We start from the raw sequence: 23,120 nt of genomic DNA, 5'->3' as shown, positions 1-23,120 counted from the left end.
CACAGAGAAATCACTGATGCTGATAAGTTGCAAAATTGTGTGCAGTTTTAAATCAGCTTTCATCAGCTAAAATCCCTATGTAGCAGAAAATCACTTTGGTTTTTAACTAGATTGAATTTGCCTCTAATTATTTGCCAAAACATGATGGATTTCAACAACATAGAATGGCAATCACAGATTTGGATATCTATGTGATGACCTTCCTACTCAGTTTAAACCTCCTCATACACTGCTCTTCATCAAAGCAACATCTTCCCAAAATTGTATTTCTGCCTAAAATTCAGTTATGACAAAACGTAAGTGTGATAAAAATGCTAACTTCCGGGAAGTTATGTCATCACTTCCTGTGAACTATGAACTATGAACTATGAACTGTGTAATTACCTCACTTCCTGTAAATGTCACTTCCTGTTGGACTGGTATTAATACTGGTCTGTTCAGTATTGTAAGAGGCTTCTACCAGAGGCATGGTAAAGACCTCTCTTGTATATAGTGTGTTTATAAGTTACTTAAAGCTTACTTTAAAGTTACTTGATGGTAAGTCTCCTTTTTCTTACATCAATTTAAGTAACTTAGTATTTACACTGACAAATACTAGACCTTCAGACAAACTCGGAAGTTAAGGATCCAGGGAACCACCCATCATGGAGAAAATCCTTAGACCTATTCGTCTGGACTTGGACCCGAATACACCAGCAGCTGGCAGGGTATGGAAGCATTGGTATCGTACTTTTGAGAATTTTCTGGATGAATGTAAAGTGGATGCTCCTGCTAAATTGAAGATACTTGTCAATTATGTGACCCCAAAAGTGTTCGAATATGTTGATGACTGGGATAATTACGAAGAGGTGATTCGGGCACTTAAGAAACTGTATGCGAAGACCCCAAATGAGGTCTATGCTAGACATCTACTGGCCACAGCCCGACAAGGGCCAGGGGAATCAATTGACGAATTCCTGCAAGAACTTCGCAGGCTCAGCGTAGATTGTAACTTTCAGGCAGCCTCAGCTGAGCTGTACCGCCAAGAAATGATTCGTGATGCTTTCATCTGCGGGATTGCCTCTCCATTTATACGCCAGCGTCTACTAGAAAGTAAAACACTTGAGCTACAAAAAGCTTTTGAACTAGCTTGTTCACTGGATTTGGCAAAGAGAAATGCAGACCTCTATCAGCTGCCCAGATCTCGATCTGCTGCTGTAGCTGCAACCAGACAATTCAAGCGGTCTCAGGTGAACCCTATCATGGGGGAATCTAATTCTGATAATTCTGATGAAGAAGAGGAGGACGACCCCACTTTAGCAGCCTCTTGGCAATCTAGGAAGGAATGCTTCTTTTGTGGAGATGCTTTTCACCCTAGGAAAACCTGCCCTGCTCGCAATGCAATCTGCAGTTATTGCGGGGAAAAAGGACACTTTGCTAAAGTTTGCCTATCAAGGGCCTCTACGAGGGCCAATCCAGCTAAGGCCTACCGAACTGCCCCAATTAGGGCCTATCAAGATGCTCCAGCTAGGACCTATCAATCTTCTTCTCGAGCTCTCTCCCGAAGAAGCACACCGAGAGTTTTAGCCACTCTCTGTGCAACGACACCAATTACAGCTGCTTGCCCACAGAACCTGTCTCAGGCAGCCACAAAAATTTAAATTAAAGGGCATACCTTAGATGCCTTAATTGACTCAGGAAGTACTGATAGTTTCATTAAGGAACAGATTGTTGCGAAATTGAAACTACATGTCTTCCCATCGGACCAGGCAATTGCGATGGCCCAGTCATCACTTAATACCAGAATCTCCGGCTTTTGTGTTGTTGATATGACACTTCATGGTCGTATGTATCCCTCCACCCGACTTTCAGTGCTCAAAGACTTATGTAGTGATCTCCTCTTAGGGCTGGACTTCCAAAAACAGCATAAGAAACTCACCATTGAGTTTGGTGGATCCAAACCCGGACTTACTATTTCTAATATACCATCTAAATTACCATTTTGTGCATTATCAGCAGCTTCACTTGATGAACCCTCATTATTTGCCAGTATTCCGCCTCAATGCCAACCGATAATAACGAAATCGCGGCGCTTTAATCAGGGAGACCAATCTTTTATTGCGGCTGAAATCTCTCGACTTCTAGCAGAGGATATCATTGAACCATGTTCGTCGCCCTGGCGGGCTCAAGTCGTCATTGTCAAGAACCCTCTAAAACCTCACAAACAGCGACTATGCATCGATTATTCGCAAACCATCAATCAATATACCGACTTGGACGCCTACCCATTGCCACGCATTGATGATATGGTTAATAAACTGGCCGAATACAAAGTGTTCTCAACTTACGATTTAAAAAGTGCCTATCATCAGTTACCCTTGAAGGTCTCAGATAAGCAGTACACAGCCTTTGAGGCTAATGGACGGCTGTACCAATTTCGTCGCCTCCCATTCGGGGTTACTAATGGAGTGGCTGTCTTTCAACGGGCAATGGATGGCCTGGTTAAGCAGGAAAACCTAAGGGACACTTTTCCCTATCTTGATAACATTACCATTGCAGGTCACGATCAACAGGAACACGACTCCAACCTCCAAAAATTTCGGGATGCCCTCCATCGCCGTAATTTGACCCTGAATGAATCCAAATCTGTTGAGTCGCAACCGACCATCAACATCCTTGGCTACTGCGTAGGCAATGGTATCATTAAGCCAGACCCAGAAAGACTTCGCCCGCTCCAAGAGCTCCCGTCACCTAAGAATCCGGCTTCTTTACGTCGGGCTCTCGGTCTGTTTGCATACTACGCTAAATGGATTCCTCATTTTTCGGACAAAATCCAACCCTTGCTGCATGCTAGATCATTTCCACTGGGAACAGCGGCTGTTGCAGCCTTTAACCTTCTCAAAAAACAGTTGGAGAAAGCGGCTCTTCACTCCATCGATGAGAATCTCCCTTTCGTGGTTGAATGTGATGCCTCGGAGGTGGCGATCTCGGCTACTCTGAATCAGGAAGGTCGTCCTGTAGCATTTATGTCCAGGACCTTACAAGGTGCCGAGCTACATTATCCTCCGGTTGAGAAAGAAGCCACAGCCATCATAGAGGCAGTATGGAAGTGGAACCATTTTCTAGCTCGCCAGCATTTTACATTGATCACGGACCAACGATCAGTCGCCTTCATGCTCGATAATCGAAAACGAACCAAAATTAAGAATAATAAAATACAACTTTGGAGGATGGAACTGGCCTCTTTTTTGGTTATACCATTCTCTATCGGCCTGGCAAGGAGAATGTGGCCCCGGACACCCTCACATGGGCATTCTGCTCCACTATGTCATCCTCCACTCTCATGGATGTCCACAATGGTTTGTGTCATCCTGGCGTTACGCGCATGCTACATTTCGTACGATCACGGAATCTCCCTTTTTCCACTGGAGATGTAAAAAAAATATGCTCAGAATGCCGGCTTTGTGCGGAATTAAAACCTCAGTTCTTCCGCCCCTCAGATGGTATACTCATACATGCAACCCAACCGATGCAACGACTTAGCATCGATTTTAAGGGCCCAGTGCCCTCTTCAACTCGGAACACATATTTGCTCACCATGATCGACGAATATTCACGTTTTCCGTTTGCCTTCCCCTGCTCCAATATGCTGGCGTCCACAGTAATCTGCTGCCTTGAGCAGGTATTTTCTCTCTGTGGCATGCCGGCTTATATTCACTCAGATCGGGGTCCATCCTTTATGTCAAGGGAACTCAAGGACTACCTCTCAGAACGGGGAATTGCTACAAGCAAAACAACACCATACCATCCCATCGGAAATGGGCAGGTAGAGAGGTATAACGGTATCATCTGGAATTCCGTACGTCTCGCTTTAAGATCTCGGGGCCTACCAGACCAGCAATGGGAAACAGTGCTTCCGGATGCATTGCACTCTATACGGTCCCTGCTTTCTACAGCCACAAATACTACACCTCATGAGCGGTTCTTTGGATTCCAGCGTCGCTCATCTCATGGAACATCACTCCCGTCATGGCTAACTACTCCTGGACCTGTATTACTCCGAAGATACGTTCGGACGTCTAAAAATGACCCTCTTGTAGACGAGGTCGAACTAACCGATGCCAACCCCACCTATGCAAACATACGATATTCCGACGGCCGAGAATCTACCGTATCATTACGGGATCTGGCTCCCTGCCCACCAGGACCTAGTGGGACATCGGGTGATGGCATTTCACCAGGAAACTCTTGGGACCTATCGGGTACCCCTCTCCAGGATCCTGATCGGACACCAACTAGCTTGGTGCCGGTAGAACCCCGTGCTCAAGGTTACGACCCTCCCAGTACCGCGCATGAAAGTACTGATCCGCCACAGACCAGCTCTGCACCTCCCTCTGAACAGAGGCAGTCCGACTTTGAACCTATTGGGGCTCGTACTCGAAGCCATGATCTCCCCGACCCTTCACAGGGCAATCCAGGCCACACAGACTCTGACCAATGGCCAACCGCATGTAAGCGGACCAGCGACCCTCTACGACGGGAATCCAAACGGGTGCGACTCTTCCTTGTTCGGCGGCTACGGACCAAAAGGTAGACCACAGCCTCCTAATCCTGCAGGAGGGAAGAATGTGATAAAAATGCTAACTTCCGGGAAGTTATGTCATCACTTCCTGTGAACTATGAACTATGAACTGTGTAATTACCTCACTTCCTGTAAATGTCACTTCCTGTTGGACTGGTGTAAATACTGGTCTGTTCAGTATTGTAAGAGGCTTCTACCAGAGGCATGGTAAAGACCTCTCTTGTATATAGTGTGTTTATAAGTTACTTAAAGCTTACTTTAAAGTTACTTGATGGTAAGTCTCCTTTTTCTTACATCAGTAAGTGGAGACTTTACTGATACCTGAATAAAGTTCCTTCGCTGTCCTGACTAATGTTCCTCCCTCAACCAACATCACCATTTATATAGCACCTTTCACAACCTCAGGACGCCCCAAAGCCCTTCAAAGCCAATAAAGTATTTTTGAAATGCAGTCACTGTTGTAATGCAGGGGAATATGGCTGCCAATTTGCAAACAGCAAGGTCCCACAAACAGCTATGAGATAAATGGCCAGATAATCTGTTTTAGTGATGTTGGTTGAGGGATAAATATTCACCAGGAGAATTCTCCTGCTCTTCAAGCAAAGTAACATTTGGGCTACCTCTACAATATCACCTCTTAGATATATTCTTATTAGGCTGAACAAGGGGGTAGAAGTTATGCTGCAGCTATACAAATTGGCTGAGCGGTAGGTGACAGAGAGTAGGGATAATGGGCAGGTACTCAAATTGGCAGGATGTGACTAGTGGTGTCCTGCAGGGATCTGTGTTGGGGTCTCAACTGTTCACAATATTTATTAATGACTTAGATGATGGCATAGAAAGTCATATATCCAAATTTGCCGATGACACAAAGATAGGCGGCAGTGTAGGTAAAAACATAAAATTACAAGGAGATATTGATAGATTAAATGCATGGGCAAAACTGTGGCAAATGGATTTCAATGTAAGCAAATGTGAGGTCATCCACTTTGGACCTAAAAAGGATAGAACAGGGTACTTTCTAAATGGTGAAAAGTTAACAACAGTGGCGGTCTAAAGAGACTTGGGGGGTTCCAGGTACATAGGTCATTAAAATGTCATGAACAGGTACAGAAAATAATCAAATAGGCTAATGGGATGCTGGCTTTTATATCTGGAGGATTAGAATAGAAGGGGGCTATTCAAAACCCTGGTTAGACCAAACCTGGAGTACTGACAGCAGTTCTGGGCACCACACCTTAGGAAGGATATATTGGCCTTGGAGGGAGTGCAGCGTAGGTTTACCAGAATGATACCCGGACTCCAAGGGTTAAGTTACAAGGAGAGATTACACAAATTAGGGTTGTATTCCCTAGAATTTAGAAGGTTAAGGGGTGATCTGATCGAAGTTTTCAGGATATTAAGGGGAACAGATAGGGTAGATAGAGAGAAACTATTTCCACTGGTTGGGGATTCTAGGACAAGGGGGCATAGTCTAAAAATTAGAGCCAGACCTTTCAGGAGTGAAATTAGGAAACACTTCTACACACAAAGGGTGGCAGAAGTTTGGAACTCTCTTCTGCAAACGGCAATTGATGCTAGATAAATTGTTAATTTTAAATCTGAGATTGACAGCTTTTTGTTAACCAAAGGTATTAAAGAAATTGAGCCAAAGGTGGGTATATGGAGTTAGGTTGCAGATCAGCCATGATTTAATTGAATGGTGGAACAGGCTCGAGGGGCTGAATGGCCAACTCCTGTTCCTATATTCCTAAAAGCCTAAGTCCCTCCAGTCTTCCCTTAGAACTCAGACCCCTGACACTAGAGATCAACCTCATGGCTCTTCTTTCCACTATCTCCAGTGCTTGAATGTTTTCAAGTTTAAACTGTAACTTAAAGCCACAATCTTCTGACTCAGGTGAGAGTGCTACCAACTGGGCCAAGCTAGAATGTTGCCATATATGTCATTAGCCAATAATTTCAGTCAATGTAAATTACAGGCATCAGGTGAATTTGCTTGAGTACTTTGGTATACTTAATCTGAATTGATCCAGTGCAACATATAGAGTAGCAATGAATATGGTTGAGAACTAGCACAGTATAGGATCAATAAAGGAGACCTAGAATGATGTAGCTTAGAAAGATTGACTAAGACCATTCGCATTTTTATTTGTTCAATCGATGTATTATTTATCTTTTCTGTACAGAAAAAGGCTTTAGAGGAGGCACAGAGCATAGACTGCTGGGAAGACTCAGCAGGCCAAATCTATCGCTCCCTTCAAAGACACTATCATGGAGGTCATTGCCTGAGAAGCTGTACATGATGCTGGTGTCACACAAGCAAGAAGAGAGGAATAGCTCCAGGTTTGTATTATTTTAGTCTCATTAATTCTGTGTGAAAATGTGTTTCAGCAGGTGTAATGCATTGACTGAATTCTGCCACATACTGTCTGCACAGCAACAAGATGCTTAACTATACAAATTATATATTATGTGGTTTTTTTCTTCTTGTTACAGATATGTCACAACCCTAGGAGCAACAAGCCTCACCACAGTACTTAGCATCACCATCACTTCAAGCAACCAGCAGCCCAGAGGTGCTCCCTGATATAACACGACAGATGTCACACCGTTGCTCATTCATAAGCAAAAAAACATATAAAACATCCTTGGTATAACACACACTACCTTTAAGGCAAACCTAAAATCAATTGCGTCTTGCATGATCAGCACCTTTTAACCGATTAGCCCTTGCTTGTAGACACCTACAAAGCTTTAAATTTCCTAAGTAGGAAGAGCAGAGGGGCTCTTAGTTATCAGGCTTGAGTTGTTGGACTATTTTGATTACAACAACAACTTGCATTTATATAGCACCTTTAAAGTAGTAAAACATCCAAAGGCGCTGTACAGGAGTGTTAGCAAACAGAATTTGACACCAAGCCACATAAAGACATGTTAGGACAGGTGACCAAAAACATGGTCAAAGAGGTAAGTTTTAAGGAGGAGAGTTAGAGAGATGGAGAGGTTTCAGGAACAAAGCTGCATCCATTGTATGAACAGCAAGTTTGGAAACATAAGCTTGAAAGAGATATGAGTAAGGTTTTTAAAATGATGAAGGGAAAAGATTTTGTCCAGCTAGATAAGTTGTTTAAGATGTGTAGGGATGGGAAACCTGGGGGAGGCATGAGCATAAAATACATCAGGTAAAGAGTTAGATTTGGTGTCAGAATGTATTTCTTTACACATAGAGTCATTATCCTCTAGAACTGATTACCAAAATGTGGTGAGTATGGATTCCCTACAGTCCTTCAAAAGTTTTTTCTCTTCTTTTGCCTGTGTGACTGGAGGGTGGGGCTGTGGGCTAATGATCGATGTGGTAACACCATGTCTTGATTGGGTGGGCTCAATGGACCAGGTGGTGTTTTCCCATCCCACTTTTATATGTTCATATATGTAAAAGAAATCCTCATAATGTTCTCATTATCAGGTGCAGAATGCATGACCTTAAATGGACATCTTATTTTGTAATTTAATCTTTAAAATCCATATTTAACATTTTTGCTGCCCGATTTATAAATAATTAACACAGCAACTATTTTTCCAATGGCTTCTTGTCCTAATGTTTTAAAACCCACTTACTCTGTTTAGCTATACTTCACATATAAAAAAGATATAACAGACATTTTCCCTCTTTGATACATGATGAAGCTTTGCTTCCAACACAGACTCAGTACCACAGTGCATTTACCCACTGAGCCCCTCTCCTGAACACTTTGCCTTTAAATAACAGACTTCCCTAATGGCTTGGTAAGTAAGTGCATTTCCCTGTCACTTTAATTCTGTGCTCCACTCCCACTCTGACCTCTCTGTCCTTGACCTCCTACACTGTTCCAATGAAGCTCAACCGAGTGTACTCTTTTTGTGTGGGTGGTTAAAACAAATGGACTGTAAATTAATAAAACTTAACAAATTAAATTAAAATTTGGTTGGCCGGGTTGATGATGCACTCCAGTCCCCGCGGCGCCCACCGGTCGCGGAAGGCCTCAAGCGTGCCGACGGACACCGCATGCTCCATCTCCAGGGCCACCCGAGCGCGAACATGGCCGCGGAAGAGAGGCAGGCAATCAACCGAGTGTACTGTATCCAAGTTTGCTGATGATGCAAAGCTAGGTGGGACAGTAAGCTGTGAGGAGGACACAAAGGGGTCGATTTTAACTCAGGTGCGGGGAATTGTTGGGTTCCCCGAATTTGGTGTTTCCCACACGAATCTAAATGGGTGTGTGAGATTGATGCAATTTTAACTCAATTGGCCAATTGATTTCCAACGTGTGGGAACCCTTGGCAAATTAGTATTTCCAGTCAGAAAGTCGCATAATATGACGTCATTATTGCTGCTGCATTTAGGGTCTGCAACAAGCCTTACTTCTTCTGCAGGCTGCCAACCTTTTGGCATTTGCTGATACACTGAGCTGGAAGCAGAATGGCAAGAGAAAGACCGAGGTCTGCACCCCGTTTTGACGATGTTGCCCTGCAGGCTTTAGTGGAGAGAGCAAGATCTCACAAGGAGGTGCTCTTCCCTTCATCAGGGAGGAAAATGTCTCCCCAGCAGACAAAGGCTGCGTGGCTGCAAATGGCAGAAGAGGTCAACTCCTTATCAGCTACCCGCAGAACCTGGATACAGTGCAGGAAGAGATTTCATGACCTTCAGCACACTGGAAAAGTGAGTATGAAGTTCCCATCACTCTCAATCTGATCTCCATTGCCTCTCCTCACCAGCACTCAGCTTTAGCAATCTCTTCCTCCACATCCCACTTGACACTGACATCCATGCACCCTTACCCATTCCTTCTCTCTCTATGCTCACATTCACCTAAATATTCGACTATGCAGCCCTCACACTCCCTATCACTCTGATGCTATGAAAACAACTGACAACACACAGGGAGGGCCCTTGGTCTTGCCACCTCACTCCATCTTTGTCTCCTTCTAAGCATCTATGCTATGGATTCTCTACACTCACTCCTTCATTCTCACTCAAACTCCACTTGTCTCCCTCATTGCAGGAAAAGAGAGCTCACAATAAAAGAGAACAAGAGAGGACAGGAGGAGGGCCACCATCAGTAGCCCACCTCACTCCCTGGGAGGAGGCGGTCCTGGAGATCGTAGGACTGGAGGATGAGGCGCAAGTGGGGGATGGACAGACGGGTGCATCACAGCAAGCTGGTGACAGAATAGTTTTCCATCTCTCTCATTGACATTGCATGAGTCGTTGATAATTATTCTGAAGCTATAACAGATGGACCTATGATCATCTGCAATATGCAATGTGCATGTAACCTTGACCTCGCATCTCTAACTCTTTCCTTTACTCCCCCACAGGACCATCGAGAGCCCCCGTCCCCACTGTCCAGGAGGAAGAGCCTGAGCTTCCAGACTCCTCAGAGGAATCTGCAACCTCTGAGGGTGCAGCGTCAGCAGAATTCAGCGCACCCAGCACCAGCGCAGACACTCACACCTCGGTGGGACCTTCGGGACATAGAGTAGTGTTGTCACCGGGTGTATCACAGCTCACAAGTAAGCATCAGCAGATTGTGGAGACAGGGACAGCAGTGGAGAGTGCTAGTCGGAGGGCGCAGGACTCTGCCAGCTCGGCTCAGCTGCATGTTGACCCTCTGCCTCTGGGTCCATCCATAAGATCAGCGGGGCTGGAACTCCAGGAACAGATGCAGGAGTCTCTGGCAGGTTTTGTCTCCAGGGTCGATATGAGTGTGGAGCGAATGGAGGAGTCCATAGTGAACATGAGCAGAGCCTTTGTGGTGAAATCACGCATGAACGCATCACCATGGAAAGGATGGCAACCTCCATGGAGGAGATAAGTCGCCAGGGTATGGAAAATATGGTGAGTGTTCATAATAGAATGACATCTCTTGAGGAGCGATGGGCATCTATTGAACAGAGAAACCAGACCTTCATGGAAGTCCTTCTGAGTAGGACTGCCAGTGCAGATATGGGTCCCCATGGCCCCCTGATGTGCAGCAAGGTGCTCTCAAGCCACTTCCAAGCGCTGGCCCCTTCTGGCCTGTGCAGCTTCAGGTGGGTGAGCAGCAGCCTGGCGCTCCTGTTGCTGCTGCTGTTGTTCCTGGTTCTGCTGGTGCCGCGGCTGGTGTTCGAGCTCATCTAATGCCCAGAAGGGAAGGAAATAAATGGCTCCCATGCTTCTGGTATATGCCTCCGTTGAGGAAGCGCTGAGTGAAGGTAGCGAGCGGGGTTTCCCAGGAGGTCACACTGGAGATGTGTGTGAGGCTCCAACCTTCCACAGGTGTGGTTAAGCCTGATAAAATTTGCCCCAGGCCTGAAACAACAAAGTCCTGCCACCTGCAAATGATGACTGATCAAATCTCTGTTGTGTCGGTACCTATCTACCTAGACACAATTTAGGACTCAGAACTCAGAGATTCAAACATGAAGTGCTTTATTGGAAGGGAAGTAAGTTCTGGAGAGTTCCGAACAAAGAGAGCTAAACTTAACCGAGAGAATACCCAACCATTTATCTCCTGTGACAACGCCACCACAGGTGGGAGGAGAACACACAATAGAACACACAATACATAACATTTCCTCCCCTCTTAAATGGAAGGTCCACATTATTCCTCAATAGGTAAGTTACTTTCAATACACTCAACTAACCTAAGGTAGGGGTAGACTGCCTCAAACCCTGACTTTACCCTGGGGTTTATTCTGCCCCAGTCTTGTGGGTAAGTCACTAAGCCTACAGATCCAAGCGTCTTGGAGGCCGCCGCTCTCTGACAGGATACCGGCGGTCATCGCTGGCTTCCACAGCAGTAGGCATTGACACAGGCCTGGATGGAGAAGGTGCCTGTGTCAGTTGAAAGTCAGGAGTTTGCACAGGTGGAACAGTCTCTTTGACTTCCTGTGTTGGAGAAGAGCACTGTGGCAAAGGATGCTGGTTTGCGGTATCATTCGGAAACAGTTCTGGCCAACCAGCCGTTGGAGCCTCTGTGGCTGTCTCTGCTCCTAGCAACAGTTGATCTGTGTGTCTTCTCCAGACGACGTCCTCAGCAGTCTCAACCGTGTAAGACACAGGGCCCGTCTGCGCGATCACCATAGCAGGAACCCATTTCGGTCCAGTGTTGTAGTTTCGAGCTAGGATGTGCTCTCCCGGATGAAACGGTCTCTCCTTGGCTCTTTTCTCTCTCTTTTCAACTTGAGCTTGTTGTTGACGATGGACAACCTGCTCTGCCCTTGGAGGTTTGAGTAAGTCAAAACTTGTCCACAACTGCCTCTTCATCATGAGCGAAATGGGGGAAGTTTTGGTTGTGGCATGCGGCTCGTTCCTGTAGGACAACAGGAAGCTGTTCAGACATTGGTGGATTGAGCCCTGACCTTGCGATGCCTTCAAGGCGTGCTTCAAAGTTTGCATGAACCTTTCTGCCTGGCCGTTAGTAGAGGGATGATAGGGCGCAGACCTGATGTGTTGGACACCATTCACATGCAGGAAGGTTGCAAACTCCTGTGATACAAATTGTGGACCATTGTCACTTACGAGTTGTTCCGGTGAGCCATAACGGCTGAACATCTCACCAAGTTTCTCAATTGTTTTCTCTGCCATGGTAGACCTCATCACAGCAACCTCCGGCCACTTGCTACGAGCGTCCACAACCACCATAAACATCTTCCCTTTGAAAGGACCGGCGAAGTCCACATGTACTCGCTGCCACACTTCTGCAGGCCAATCCCAGGGGTGTAGGGTTGCCAGCTGTGGAACATTCCGGACCCTTTGACATGGGGAACATGTTTTGGCTTTCTCCTCAATATTCCCATCGAGACCTGGCCACCAGAAGTAGCTTCTTGCCATTTCCTTCATCCGAACCATCCCACTGTGGCCTGTATGAAGTTGTTGCAGTATAGGTTCCCTCAGAGGTGGCGGAATGATGACACGGCGTCCCCAAAGAAGACAACCTGCCTGGATGGAGAGCTCATTTCTTTTTGAAACGTAAGGTTTCAAACTAGGAGAATCTCCTATCGCTCTCCCTCGAATGACATCGTCCATTACCTCAGACAGGACTGGATCGTTGCAGGTGTACCTTCGCACCTGAACTGTAGTGACAGGTGCTCCCTCCACTTGTCTAAAGTAGAAGATGTCTATCTGACGAGGCTCTGGGGGAGTAACAGGCAAGGGTAGCCTCGAGAGACCGTCTTCGTTGCCGTGCAAGTCTGATTTGCGATATTTGATGTCGTATGTGTGTCCTGACAACAGTAAAGCCCACCTTTGCATCCTGCTTGCAGCGAGAGACGGAATTCCGGTGTGGGGCCCGAAGATTGAAGTCAATGGACGGTGGTCCGTCAGGAGTGTGAACCTTCTCCCAAACAGGTACTGATGACATTTTCGAATTCAAAAACGATTCCCAAGGCCTCGCGCTCGATCTGCGCATAGTTACTCTCGGCCTTGTTCAAGGTGCGTGATGCGAAGGTGATAGGTTTCTCTTCACCCGAAGGCATGATGTGGCATATGACTGCTCCCACACCATATGGTGACGCATCACATGCTAGCTGCACGGGTAGCTTTGGGTCGAAGTGCGTCAGGACCTCCGAATTCAGCAATGCTTTCTTTGCTTGGGCGAAAGCTTCGTTGCACAGTTCAGTCCATTTCCATGTTTTGCCTTGACATAGCAACTGATGTAACGGCTTCAGCAATGTTGCTAAGTCTGGAATAAACTTCCCATAGTAGTTAAGTAGCCCCAGAAATGAACGTAACTGGCTCACATTCTGGGGTGCTGGGGCCTCCACGATCGCCTTGACCTTTGGCGGCGCCTTATGCAGGCCAGTAGCGTCAATCACATGCCCCAGGTACTCAACTGAAGACTGAAAGAATTCACATTTGTCTTTACGAACTCTGAGTCCGTACTCTTTCAGTCGTTGTAGTGTCGCATCCAAGTTCAGAAGATGATCCTCCTCATTTGTCCCAGTGACAAGGATGTCGTCCAGGTAGCACTGGACTCCTGGCAGTCCACTCAAAATCTGATCCATTGCCCTTTGGAATAGAGCAGGGGCCGACGTAATTCCAAACGGAAGGCGGCAGTACCTGTATAGCCCCTTGTGTGTCACAATTGTCAGCAGCTCCTTTGATTTGTCATCGACATGCATTTGCAGATAAACCTGGCATAAGTCTATTTTGCTGAAATTTTGCCCTCCGGCCAGGCCTGTAAAAAGATCATCAATGAGGGGAAGAGGGTACTGTTCCACAGACAGCACCGGGTTAATAGTCACTTTAAAATCCCCGCAGATTCGAACAGATCCATCCTTTTTCAGGACAGGAACAATGGGTGTGGCCCATTTGCTCACGCTCACATGCACCAGGACTCCATTCTCGACTAAGGCCTCCAAGTTAGCCTCAACTTTTGGCCTAATTGCATAGGGTACAGGTCAGGCTTTGTGAAACTTCGGCTTGCTGTCAGGTTTAATGTCCAGTCTCACGCTGATCTTTTTCATGCTCCCAAGTTCCCCATTGAAGAGTTCTGCATGTTTGTTTAACACTGCAGTCAGACCTGACTCCCCTTTTGACATCATGCAGACTGTAGGCCAGTCCAGCGTGATTTTCTCTAGCCACGCACGTCCCAGTAGCGATGGGTAATTTCCCTTTACCACATATAGTGGCAGTTTTGCAGTCTGTCCGTTCAATTTAACTGTCACCTCAATGACGCCTCTCATGGCCACAGGTTCGCCGGTATACGTCTTTAGCACAATGTTTGTTGGCTGAAGGGTAAGATGCTTTAGCATTTTGTTGTAGACAGTGTCTGAAACAAGGGACACAGCCGCGCCTGTGTCCACCTCCATCTGCACTGATTGTCCCTCCACCAGTGGTGACACCCAGTAGCCATTTGAACCACCTGCAACCGTCAGTATGTGCACCTCTTCCTCCTCAGAGGTGTTGCTCCCCTCTGTTTTGCTTGTTCCATCATACTGCACTGAATGAGCACTCTTTTTCCTCTCTTGTCCAAATACAGACATTTTGCTTCCATGCTTCCCAGCTCTGTCTGTTCTTTTTTTACCTCTACAGGCGCGTTCAATGTGACCCTTTTTGCCACAATTTCGGCATTCCAGCTCCGTACACCAGCAGTCATTAGCATGATGGCCCGTTTTCCCACAACGGTAACATGTGCCGTTCCGCGCACCTTTAGGCTCAGATGACACCTTGTGAACTCTCCCTGTTGAACTCAACTGGTGAGCCTCCTTTTCCGCCATCTCCATGGAGACACTAACTTCAATGGCCTTTTCAAGAGTAAGGTTGTCCTCAGTAAGAAGGCGCTTCTGTGTGGCTGCATTTTGCAGACCACACACAAGTCTGTCTCTAATGGTGTCATTCAGCACCTCCTTGAACTGGCAGTGTTCCGACAACCTTTTTAAAGCAGCAATAAACATCGTCACTGATTCCCCCTGCTCTTGATTCCGTCTGTGAAATCTAAATCTCTCAGCAATAACCAGAGGTTTTGGTGAAAAATGTGCTCCAAGAATTTCCACTAGTTGCTTATATGTTTTAGTTCCTGGCTTATCTGGCTGCACGAGGCTGCGAAGTAAATTGAAAGTCTTCGGCCCGATTACACTCAAAAAGGTAGGCACGACCTTTTCATTTGCCACCGCATTCGCCAATACAAAATAGTCAAAACGTTCCGTATATGCGCTCCATTGCTCCACATTTTCATCAAAATCACCGATGTTTCCTAATATAGTAGCCATCTCACGTTTCAAATTAAATTTTCTGTTTACTCACTGTACCCGTAACGTACGCAGATTCATCTGCTCCTCGTTGCCACTTGTTGTGTCGGTACCTTTCTACCTAGACACAATTTAGGACTCAGAACTCAGAGATTCAAACATGAAGTGCTTTATTGGAAGGGAAGGAATTTCTGGAAAGTTCCGAACAAAGAGAGCTAAACTTAACCGAGAGAATACCCAACCATTTATCTCCTGTGACAGCGCCACCACAGGTGGGAGGAGAACACACAATAGAACACACAATACATAACAATCTCCTCTTTAATGGTTGACCTGCAGCTGATAGTCAGCAAGCCAATAGTGCTCCCGCCAGGTTTCACAGGCATGATCCCCACCAGGTATGTTTTATGTGGGAAAAGGGTTAAAAATGCAAGGGCCTCTTGAAATGGGATTATAAAGGCCAATTATTACTGATTAAGGGCCTTAAAGAGCAGTCCCGCCTGTTGGAGGCGGGACTGATTCAGGACCATCAGACATGCCTGGGTTAAAATGGCTCGGGGTCGGGAACCAGACCGGAGGGGGGTCCCGACCCCGCAGTTTTTGCGATTTTAACCCTCCGCATGCCTCAAAGCCCGCCTCACGGCTGAGTTAAAATCAACCCCAAAGATCTGCAAGGGATGTAGATAGACTAAGTGAGCGGGCAGTAATGGTGTGGAGATGCCGGTGTTGGACTGGGGTGGATAAATGTAAGAAGTCACACAACACCAGGTTATAGCCCAACAGTTTTATTTGAAATCACAAGCTTTCGGAGCGCTGCTCCTTCGTCAGGTGAAGTTGGAGAGATGCATAAAGACACAACTTATATAGTCAGAGAATAATGCCAGATGATTACAGGTAATCTTTCTAACTGCCATTTATCACACCTTGGCAGAGAGATAATCACAGCAATCAAAGGTGTGAATGGTGCCCAAACAGGTCAGTCAGGAAAACATTACATCAAAGAACAATGAGGTGGGGTCACAAGGGGTCAAATGTTGCAGATGCTGGGGTCTGTATGACAAACAAAAAACAGACAAAAAAACATTTTTTTTTGCTAGAAGTCACAGCAGGTCTGGCCGCATCTGGGTAGAGAGAACAAGCCAACGACGACTCGAGTCTGGATGACCCTATGTCAGGTGGGGTTACATGTAGCGTGATATGAACCCAAGATCCCAGTTGAGGCCGTCCTCATGAGTGCGGAACTTGGCTATCAGTTTCTGCTCTACGATTTTGCGTTGTCGTGTGTCTCAAAGGCCGCCTTGGAGAATGCTTACGCGAAGATCGGAGGCTCAATGTCCTTGACTGCTGAAGTGTTCCCCGACTGGGAGGGAACACTCCTGCCTGGCGATTGTTGCGTGGTGTCCGTTCATCCGTTGTCGCAGTGTCTGCATGGTCTCGCCGATGTACCATGCTCTGGGGCATCCTTTCCTGCAATGTATGAGGTAGACAACGTTGGCCGAGTCACATGAGTATGTACCATGTACCTGGTGGGTGGTGTCCTCACGTGTGATGATGGTATCTGTGTTGATGATCTGGCATGTCTTGCAGAGGTTGCTGTGGCAGGGTTGTGTGGTGTCGTGGTCGCTGTTCTCCTGAAAGCTGGGTAATTTGCTGCAAACGATGGTCTGTTTGAGGTTAGGCGGCTGTTTGAAGGCGAGTAGTGGAGGCGTGGGGATGGCCTTAGCGAGGTGTTCGTCGTCATCAATGACATGTTGAATGCTGCGAAGAACATGGCGTAGTTTCTCCGCTCCAGTGAAGTACTGGATGACGAAGGGTACTCTGTTGGTTGTGTCCCGTGTTTGTCTTCTGAGGAGGTCTATGCGATTTTTTGCTGTGGCCCATCGGAACTGTCGATCGACGAGTCGAGCGTCATATCCCGTTCTTACGAGGGCGTCTTTCAGCGTCTGTAGGTGTCCATCGCGTTCCTCCTCGGCTGAGCAGATCCTGTGTATTCGCAGGGCTTGTCCATAGGGGATGGCTTCTTTAACGTGGTTAGGGTGGAAGCTGGAGAAGTGGAGCATCCTGAGGTTGTCCGTGGGCTTGCGGTAGAGTGAAGTGCTGAGGTGTCCGGCTTTGATGGAGATTCGTGTGTCCAAGAATGAAACCGATTCTGAGGAGTAGTCCATGGTGAGTTTGATGGTGGGATGGAACTTGTTGATGTTATCATGTAGTCTTTTCAGTGATTCTTCGCCGTGGGTCCATAGGAAGAAAATGTCACCGATGTATCTGGTGTATAGCGTTGGTTGGAGGTCCTGTACTGCGAAGAAGTCTTGCTCGAACTTGTGCATGAAGATGTTGGCGTACTGGGGTGCGAATTTGGTCCCCATGGCTGTTCCGTGTGTTTGGGTAAAGAACTGGTTGTCGAAGGTGAAGACATTGTGGTCAAGGATGAAGCGGATGAGTTGTAGGATGGCGTCTGGAGATTGGCTGTTGTTGGTGTTGAGTACTGAGGCTGTCGCAGCGATGCTGTCATCGTGGGGGATACTGGTGTAGAGTGCCGAGACGTCCATCGTGGCAAGGAGTGTTCCTGGTTCAACTGGTCCGTGGGTGCTGAGTTTCTGTAAGAAGTCTGTAGTGTCGCGACAGAAGCTGGGGGTTCCCTGTACGATGGGTTTCAGGATGCCCTCGACGTATCCAGAGAGGTTCTCACAGGGTTCCGTTGCCTAATATGATAGGAGGTCCGGGTGTGTTGGCTTTGTGTATCTTTGGGAGGCAGTAGAAGTCTCCCACGTGGGGAGTACGTGGGATGAGAGCGCGTAGGATGCTTTGAAGGTCTGGATCGAAGGTCTTGATCAGTCTGTTGAGTTGGCGGGTGTGTTCTTTGGTCGGATCTGCGGGTAACTGTCTGTAGTGTTCCTGGTTGTCCAGTTGTCAGTATGCTTCTTTGCAATAGTCCGTTCTGTTCTGTATGACGATGGCTCCTCCTTTGTCTGCTGGTTTGATGACGATGTTGCGGTTGGTCTTGAGAGCGTGGATGGCGTTGTGTTGTGCTCGGGTGACATTCTGGACTGTCTTGTGAGTGCGGCTGATGAATCTGGCGTTGATGCATCTCCTGACAGCTTGAGCATACATGTCAAGCTTAGGGCAGCGACCCTCCGGAGGGGTCCAATTTGACTCTTTCTTCTTCGGTTGCTGCACTGCAGATCCCTCTGTCTGCTGTTCCGGATCATTGGTTGTCTCATTGGGTTCGCTGCTGACATCTTGGGATTTGTGGAAGAATTCCCAAAGCCTCATTCTCCTGATGAATTCCTCTGTGTCTGCCGCGAGACCGATGGGGTCCATTTTGGTGGTGGGGCAGAAATTGAGCCCTCGGCTGAGAACTTCAATTTCGTCTGGTTGAAAGGTGTGGTCGGACAAGTTGACGATGGACTTCCCTGTGGTTTCAACCGTGGTACCAGGGGTGGCTTGGTTGCTGCTGGTGGTGATGCCGAGTTTCTCAAGCTTCCTGTTCTTGGTGTGCATGTAGACGAAATTGAAGTTCTCAGCCGGACCTGCTGTGATTTCCAGCAAAAAAAATGTTTTTTGTCTTTTTTTGTTTTTCATACAGACCCCAGCATCTGCAACATTTGACCCCTTGTGACCCCACCTCATTGTTCTTTGATGTAACGTTTTCCTGACTGACCTGTTTGGACACCATTTATACCTTTGATTGCTGTGATTATCTCTCTGCCGAGGTGTGATAAATGGCAGTTAGAAAGATTACCTGTAAACATCTGACATTATTCTCTGACTATATAAGCTGTGTTTTTATGCATCTCTCCACTTCACCTGACGAAGGAGCAGCGCTCCGAAAGCTTGTGATTTGAAATAAAGCTGTTGGACTATAACCTGGTGTTGTGTGATTTCTTACATTTATCTAAGGAAGGATATACTTGCCTTGGAGGCGGTGCAACAAAGGTTCACTAGATTGATTCCTGGGATGAGAGGGCTGTCCTATGATGAGAGATTGTGTAGAATGGGCCTTTACTCTCTGGAGTTTAGAAGAATGAGAGGTGATCTCATTGAAACATACAAGATTCTGAAGGGGATTGACAGGGTAGATGCCGAGAGGTTGTTTTCCCCTGGCTGGAGAGTCTAAAACTAGGGGGCATAGTCTCAGGATAAGGGGTAGGCCATTTAAGACTGAGATGAGGAGGAATTTCTTCACTCAAAGGGTTGTGAATCTTTGGAATTCTCTGCCCCTGAGGGCTGTGGATGTTGAGTCTTTGAGTATATTCAAGGCTGAGATAGATAGATTTTTGGACTCTAGGGAAATCAAGGGACATGGAGATGGGGCAGGAAAGTGGAGTTGAGGTTGATGATCAGCCATGATCTTATTGAATGGCGGAGCAGGCGCGAGGGGCTGTGTGGCCGACTCCTGCTCCTATTTCTTATGTTCTTATGTTCTTAACATAAGCTCAAGGAGCAGCACGTCATCTTTCGATTTGGCACTTTACAGCCTTCCGGACTCAACATTGAGTTCAACAAGTTCCGATCATAACCTCTGCCCCCATTTTTTCGGATGGCAGCTGTTGATGATTCTGTTATTCCCATTTACACCTCTTCTAGACCCATTTTTGTTTCCTTACTTGTCCCATTACCATCTTCTTTTACCTTGCACCATCATTGTTTTTGTCATTTAATCTCTCCTGCCTTCCACCTATCACAGACCTTCCCTTTTGTTCTTTCCTCCTCTCCCCTTTCCCTGCCTCTGCACTTGCTTAAAACCTTGTTATATCTTTAACTCTTTCCAGTTCTGACGGAAGGTCATCGACCTGAAATGTTAACTCTGTTTCTCTCTCCACAGATGCTGCCTGACCTGCTGAGTACTTCGAGCTTTTTCTGTTTTTATTACCCCTGTAGGGCTTAGTGGTGTCAAGCTCTCGAGATCAGGAAGGTCGCAGACTCCATTCACAGTCTGTACCGAATTGATTGGTCTCAGCCACAATTATTTAATATGCTACAATTAGCCTCAGTACCTCCAGGTTAGGAAGGATAAGAAATGAGCTAGGGTTCCCATTCCTAATCACTTGCTTGCTGGAAAGTGTGCACATGTCGACACCAGGTGCAGATAGGATTGGTTGTGGCTGTTAACTTGTATATGGTCCAACAGTCTGACAATGCTCCCTGTCTAGACTCACACATAAAGTATGGTGCCTTTGGTGAATTACTAGTGGGCTCTCAGCACCCATGGAACTAACCTACAACATGAACCATCCACCTTCAAGAAAGCAGGGGAAGGAAGTGGGGGGAGGGAATTAAATAAAATAACAGAACTGCTATAACAGTGTGCCCAGATATTAATGATTTGCAGTACATTGGATTGCAATAGTTCCAAAATACTCCTGAAACAACCCACAAGAAATTTGGCAGTGATGACAATTTTTAAGGAAATTCTGTATTAACTTGTAAACACAGTCATCTGGGGGAAATCATTTTTAATTATCTGCAGTTCTAACTTTAAGCCACAGATGCCAAATGTCCACATGCAAAACATATAAGTAATTGGGACGTGGCGTACGAGGCAAAACAAATCAGGGTGAAATTGATACCTTTAGAATCTTCAAAAGTAAAACCTGAACGTTACCCAGGTCCTAAGAATGGATTACAGGCTTTAAGGGGAGAAATTGTGACCAAAACGTGCGGCAAATTGATGCAGCGATTGCTCCGCTCGCTGGTCCTTGCCAGCCTGAGGTCTGGGTCAAAATTGGCATCGGACGTCATTTAAACCGAAGCAGGGAGCAGCGTGCGTCATCCTGCTCCAGCTTGCTGGATGGACCAGTATGATGAATTCCATCTGGCTCCGACGCCAAGCTGGCCTGCAGGTAGGTCCTGGGGGTCAGGTAAGGCCAGCAGTGGCATTTTTGTGGAGGCAAGAGGAGCATCCTCCTTCTCCTGGATCCACAAAATTATAACTTTTAAGAAGTTTTGTGGCCGTTACATGAGTGGCCTCCAGCGATCCATTTAAGAACTGTTATTTAAGCCGTTAAAGACCTGGTACAACTAGGCAGAGATTGTAAGGCACCAGCTCCATCCTTGAATTTGTGCTTGAATTTTGCATCAGGCATAGGACCCTCATTTGCATAGTAAAGCAGCTGTATGCTTGTTGCAAGGCTGCTCCTCCATTTACAGGTCCGTCTGTATATGGCATCAGGTGGACTTTGGGCATCAATGGGGTGGCTGAGCTGCCTCCCTCCCCCCACACTGGTTTTCAACTACTGGCCACCTGCTTTTCAAACACAGAAACAGACGTCCGTGAGTTGAATTTCTCCCCAAGTTTCTTTTGGAAATGCAGTATTTAGAAATTTGGATCTTTTGATGTGTTGCTCAGAGTAAGTCAGCTGATACCCTGTTTCATAAGGACAGGAATATTATAATCACCATGGGGCCAATAATGAGATGGCCGGGTGGGTGCCGTATAATGGGGAGTAGAAGCTGGAGAGCACTTCCGCACCCCAATGTGGCCAACCAATGTGTAGCACACTGATGGCCTGTGCATGAAGCAGGCGTACTCGCCTTACAACAACAATAGGTGGGCCCCACAGCACTTGCTCAGAGAGATTGCTTATCATTAGGAGAGCAGCAAGCAGCAAGAATTTTTGCCCATCAACCCCGTGCGTTTTCACCTCAGTTATGATGTCACAATGCAGGGGTAACCAGCAACCTGCTCCCAGGTGTTACACGGAGACTTCCTCCAACTCGTGCTCCTGCTGGTTAGTTCCTACTCTCTGCTCAGCTACTCCCACGGATTCCTCACTGCCATATGGCCTAATCAAACATCAAAACCGAGTAATTATATTCATATGTTTTACAGTAAATAAAAGAGACTCAGCTGTGTGTTTCAAGGCTGCACCATATTTTGTTGTTCACATTTCAAAAATTCACTTGAGTTTTAATTTCACTGTTTATGGCAACATCTGGAGCCCTGAATAAACTGCAGCCTTGTAACACGGTCCAAAGAATCTGCTGGATTTAATAAGGGCTAACATTAATAGTGAGATTATAAATAAAGACAATGAATGTGTGACATCAGTAGTTCAAAATAGCCAGCTTATCCACTTAGCATTGTCATGAAACCATGTAAAACTAAGGTTTTCTTTCCAATAAATATGGATATGCTTTTGTGTTGTGCATATTATATTTCCCTATTTATTCTTTGACATTGCCCCCACAAAAACCTAGAATGAATGGCATTAATCAAATACAACGGCACATGGAGTTACTGGGAACCTAGCAACACCTCTTGGCAACAAATTTGCACCCAAGTTACATTCCAAAGCTGCAACATTTGTATCATGCCATTATCAAATGTAATTGGGTGCCAAGTTTCCTCCAAGGTGGCATCTACACAAAGTAAAAATAAACAAAACCCTTTAAAAATTCATGAAGTATTCTGCTTCTTCAGTCCCCTCATTGTATGACCAGAATTAGTGCAAGATGGCAACAGAGTACAAAAAAAACAGAGCAATTGGTTCATTGCGGAATATTTTACATATATTATCTGCACTCCTATTATCCAACGAGTGTTTGACAGCACAAAACCACACACAAAACTACGTCTGAATACACAGCTCAGTTTGTCATTTATATTTCATCTTTTCTTGGTGAAATAACACAAAATAATGTTTCCTTTGTTACTTGTATTCTACTTTATGTCTGTGCCTACTGTATTACTGTACCATAAGTGGGACATCAAAATTTGGGGACAATCTCAATTATCTGCCAATTCCCATTCTCCACCAGAGGGATTTCCTGCATTAAGGCAAATAATGGAGATTCCACTGTGTTTCATAATTGCCTGGCACGCACCTTCTCTGTACTTTACACG

General features: G+C 46.2%; 1 protein-coding gene across 1 annotated transcript in view; it reads right to left on the bottom strand.

The window, feature by feature from the left end:
* c1qtnf2 (C1q and TNF related 2) overlaps nt 1-23,120 on the bottom strand; it is a 72,084-nt gene that overhangs the window by 47,923 nt on the left and 1,041 nt on the right. The gene's annotated exons all lie outside the window — the stretch shown is intronic.

This window comes from Somniosus microcephalus, chromosome 8 (assembly GCF_052327205.1).
Source record: "Somniosus microcephalus isolate GS21.2 chromosome 8, FLI_Smic_1.0, whole genome shotgun sequence".
Taxonomy (NCBI): domain Eukaryota; kingdom Metazoa; phylum Chordata; class Chondrichthyes; order Squaliformes; family Somniosidae; genus Somniosus; species Somniosus microcephalus.
This window is presented reverse-complemented; position numbering and strand designations above follow the sequence as displayed.